We start from the raw sequence: 5,025 nt of genomic DNA, 5'->3' as shown, positions 1-5,025 counted from the left end.
AATTAGCTGTGATCTCATCCTAACAGATATCAGTTCTATAGTCACTTTGCAAGGATGCAAGTCATTCTCAACATGCAAGGGAGCACAATAGCCAATATGCATATCCCAAATGAAATGGACTAATTAACCTTTAATCTTATCGCCAGATCTGAAGCTGAACCAAATGATCTTTCAGAAAAAAAGTACTTACTCACATAGATACTGAAGTTACTTGCAACAATGATACACCAACATTTTTACATAAATAAAGTACTATATCTGAATAGCAATTTTTCAGCTACCATGTACAATACAAATTCATTTGAGTTCAGGGGATGTGCCCCTCTTGCTGTCAAAAATGGACGCTGTTTACAGTTCAGGGACTGGAAATATGTTTTGGTGGATGGCAAGGTTTGTTTTGTAAGATGGAGCATATATAGTCGTCCCTACTAATTCATAGGTACTCGGTAGAGCTCATCAGCAGACAAGTATCTAGGATGCTGCATGCTTGAGCACTCCTTGTGCTTAGTACCTTAATTCAAAGAATAATAGGCTTAAGGAAACTGATGCACTGCCACTTCTGCTTAAATGAAAATATTAATGAGCCTACTCACCGTACAGAAACAAAATAGCAAGCCAACAGAGAATTATTCATAAATGCAGCTTCTAAACATAAAGAATGACAACTATTCTGGAAAAAAACAGTTCTAGAAAAATAATTGCAAGCCATGGAAAAAACAGTTTTTTTGTTACAGTCGTGGAAAACAGAGTTCTGAAAAACAGTACCTGTTCAGAACCAAAACAATTCTGTACATAATATTAGTGCATTGGCAGATTCTGTTATGCATTTTATTTAAACTACTAATTCATTAATGGTTTCAGGACCGTAACAATTTGCTTTAAAAAAATAGCAATAGAGCTACAGATCTGCTAGTGCACAAAGAGTGGCAACAGTTCTGGAATAAACAGGGGCCTTCACCTTCGTGAGCTTGTGTAGGTTGTGCCGCTGCAGCTCTTGTCGGGTTGACACTAGTGCTTGGCCGTGGGTACCTGACGAGAAGACAGTGATTCTTTCCGCTGCACAGCTCCTCCCCATCCTTGCTCTTCTCCTCACTGTCATCTCCTCGCTCCTCACCAACGCATACGCACATGGGAAAAGCCGAGGAGCATGTCAACCAAAGTCGAATCTCCAGAGATGCCATGGAGCTCTGGTAGGATTCGGATCGGAGAGGGAGACTGGGGGCAACGAGAGGCGTACCTGACAAGAAGCGGCTCCAAGCCGTATAAATCGGAAGGATCTGCGCCACCGTTGGTTGGATCTCCACCGCGACACATGGGGTGGCTGGATCCTTGTGCCATATTCCGGCATCGCGCGGCTGAGCGAGGGAGGCGAAGAGAGGCGCGCCGGTGGCCCGCTTTGTCCGCACCATTAGGCAGCCTCCGCCAGGAGCCGTGCTTTGTCAGATTCGAGACAAGGAGAAAGAAAAGGGCAGCAATGCGGGGGACGTGGATGGTACCTTGCCGGAATCGTAGCGGGGCGGCAAGGCGCGCGTCCTTGGGTTTTCTGCCTCCGCAATGACCTCGCCGATAGGAGCGCAGCCAATGCTGTGGGCGGAGGCAGGAGCCGAGCCTCTGACGTTGTTGGAGGGCGCCGCCGCTGTCCGCCGAGCACGTTGATACCTCCGTGCCCGTGGGGAATTTTAGATGAGAGAATGGGAGGGGAGTAGTCGTGACTGCGGAGGGGGCGCGAAGCAAGGGTGACTTTGGCGCGCGTGGGGCAGTGGCCTAAAGCAGCCAGCGCGGGCGGGCGCGCCGGGAAAAGTTTTGGCAGCAGTTTTGGTTCTGTCGCCAAATTATTATTTGGATTTGACACAAGCGCTAGTTTGGTGGCAGCAGTTTTATTCTCACGCTCAGTGTTTTTCTAAAACAATTTTTTTCCAATTCAATAGGTCCTTTATATTATTATATAATCACCTCCTACGAGTTAGAGAGGATATTTGATATTTTTTTATTTTTAATTAATAAACTCTCTTACCAAATTATTAGAGGGGACTTTTTTTCTTTTTTGCTAAAATATCAAAACTGGGAGTTATTTTACATAAACTCCTAGATATGCTCTAAGAGCATCGAGAGTCTAACATTGGGTATGTAGACTTGTTAGTATGACTAACCCTCCGCCAGTCTGTGAAACAGCCGGGGCTCGGGAGCTACACTCGTTGAGATCTGTCAGGTTTTGGAATCTGTCAGACCGAAAGAGCCCGACAGCGTAGAAGCACTACACCGTCATCCCGTTCCATATCCGCGAGGCACTATCGCGCACTCCCACAAACAGGGCCGCACCTGGGGCATGACGTATGGTGACAAAGAGCTCCCCAAGCCTCAGATTGGAGGGCTTTGGGCCCACTCGTCATAAGCTCCTCAGGGCAGGGAGGATCCTTGGGCACCAAGGAATCCTGGAGACGGCTCACCCAGGGAAGGCTCCGCGGCGGCACACGACACCTGACGGTCAAGGGTTAGACTATAGCAGCCACAGTTTTTGTCATTCGGAACTGTCGTCTCAGTTCATGAATTTCCAAGGTTGTCACCGTTGGTCGGAAACATTCAGAACCCTAAAGTTGGTTTTGAGTCTCATCTAGGCCCACACGATGTCTAACCCACTCTATTGGCCAGTTCCTAAACTTGGCGCAGTGTCATCATGGTCCACAAATTGACATATAGGTCCCACATGTCAAAGATGAGGAATAGAGGGAAAGGTTGACCGCACACTCGAGTAACTTTGTTACTTCATCTGTTCTAAATTATAAGATGTTTTTGGCTTTTTAATACATTGATGTTAGTATATATCTAGACATAGTGTATATTTAAATGCATAGCAAAAGCTATGTATCTAGAAAAGCCAAAACATATGTTTACACCAAAATTTGGGAAGAAAAACGCGGGAACTCGAAGCTCCCAAGATTGTGTCAATCAAGGAATCGATTGCATAGGGATCGATATCAGCTGATTCAGATACAACGCTAGAATCGGCTCTCTTCGAATAACGTCAGCAGATAACGACAATGAGCCACGGTTGGCATCGGGAAATACATGTCGTACTCTACAAAAGGAAAAAGATTAGGGTCCAAGTTATCTTAAGTTAGGAATATTTTCTTTTATATCAAAAATTGTAATGAGTCGTACTTGAGTAGGATTCATGCTCAGGCTCCGGGTATAAATATTGGACCCCGACTATTGTAAAAAGGACATCCAATCAATCAATACAAATTACTTTTTCGGCTTTATGCCAACCCTTAGGAGTAGGAGTAGTGTAGATCTCGACGAGTTCTTCAACAAGCAGGGCTGCATCGGTCCGGCCGACCTTCGGCTTGTCTATAAGTACCATCATGGCTTATGCTTTGGTTTGTAAGGCTGCATCGGTTAAGTTCGACCTCCACTGCGAGCTCTAGCATAAGCTAGTTATCGATCTTTATCTAGTTCAAGTACAGCTGCATCAGTTAAGTTTGACCTCCACTGCTCGAATTAGGTTAAGGTCAAGTTATCGGCTCTACCTAAGGGTGGCATCCTTTGGGTAGATTCATTAAGTTACCAATATTGCTGATGTTCTTATTGTCATTAGTTTCCAGCAATATCAACCTGCCCGATCGAGATCAATCTAGATCGACCTCACATCCTTTTAACCCATTGTTTATCTTGTTACATTGCAACGGTTCTTACTTTAAACGATGGATTACGTTTTATCGGCTGTTCTACTTCGATCTTGATCATGCATAGTATACGATCAAGGCATGTCTGATCTTGAGGAGGTTTGCTGGCTGGTTAAATTTGGTCTATAGTTCGCTATTATGGCTGTAACGATCCGGTCGATCTCCACTGATGGCACTTTAGATTGGAGGATGCTAGTTGGTAGATTTGTTTTCGATCAGGCGTGACCTTGACTGTTTGCTAAGCCTGCATTGGCTAAATAGCCGACCGCCCGCACTTTAACATTCATAGCATATTTTTATGACCCTGTTAAATGTGAATAGATCTATTTTCTTTAAAGGTTTAATTTGTTATCTTTATTATGGCTGTCATCGATCCGGTCGAACCCCACTGTTAAAGATAACAGGTTAGATTTGAGGAGTTTATAGGTCTGCTCGTATTGAATAGTTGATTGTTCATATGCTATGACCCTTTTTTCTACTTAAATCGGCTATTTCAGCCGATTCGCTGTGCTTTCACAGATATAGCATGTCTTACAGAAAACCTGTCAATGTATAGACGGTTTTATGAATTCTTCGGTTTAGTTTGTTACTATCATCATAGCTGTTATTGATCTGGTCGAACCTCACTGTTGGTGGTATCAGATTAGATTCAGAGCGTTTGTAAATCCGTTTATACTAGATAGTCGATTTGTTTGTATGTTATATCCTTTCTCGTTTGATTCATCAGCTCAATGCTTTACATCGGTAATATCCACCTAGCCGATGATTTTACTTATGTCTGCGTGCATTGTACTTGTCATCATAAAATCCATCGCAACCCATGAGCAGTACAGTCCGTAAACAGTCGATTTCTTTGCGTATCGTCTATTTAGTCGATTTTCTCGTCTGGCTGCTCCTGTAGCGGCACACTTTGGAACTGTCTGGGCAAACCCGACATGTTCCACCTTAAATTACTGATAAACTTTCTCTCCTTATCAATTGTAGGTCAAATTGACTGGCACGCCATTAGGAGGAATTCGCAGGATCGGCTAGCCCTACGTTGATGCCAAGCGGATCTCCAGCCTTGCTCCATCAAGCAGATCCTTCTGGCTTACTGTGTGCCAGGCGCATTGACACGTTTTTGCGCTGACACGCGTTCTGGCATGCTCGGTGGGACCCCACAATCGTCATGGCAGCTCACAACAATAGTGACATCCTTATGGTGCCTTATGAAGACTTATCTGATGAGAATAAAGATGTCATTAGTAAAGCTATAGAAGAATTTCAGAATAAGTGTTTGTTGTCCTACACCAAGACACGTGACAATAAAGTTGTTCAGAAATATCCACTACCAAGAGTTCTG

General features: G+C 44.2%; 1 long non-coding RNA gene across 1 annotated transcript; it reads right to left on the bottom strand.

Annotated features, from left to right (window-relative positions):
• Window positions 1-266: 266 nt before the first annotated feature.
• Window positions 267-1,666, bottom strand: LOC136532657 (uncharacterized). The gene is made up of 3 exons (XR_010778270.1): window positions 1,497-1,666; window positions 959-1,417; window positions 267-511 (listed from the first exon to the last, which is right to left on the bottom strand). It is a non-coding gene; the product is annotated as an uncharacterized lncRNA (long non-coding RNA).
• Between the last annotated feature and the right edge of the window lie 3,359 nt (window positions 1,667-5,025).

The sequence above is a fragment of the Miscanthus floridulus genome, unplaced genomic scaffold, assembly GCF_019320115.1.
Source record: "Miscanthus floridulus cultivar M001 unplaced genomic scaffold, ASM1932011v1 fs_67_1_2, whole genome shotgun sequence".
NCBI lineage: Eukaryota > Viridiplantae > Streptophyta > Magnoliopsida > Poales > Poaceae > Miscanthus > Miscanthus floridulus.
The sequence above is the reverse complement of the archived record's forward strand: the minus strand, read 5'-3'. Positions and strand labels throughout refer to the sequence as shown.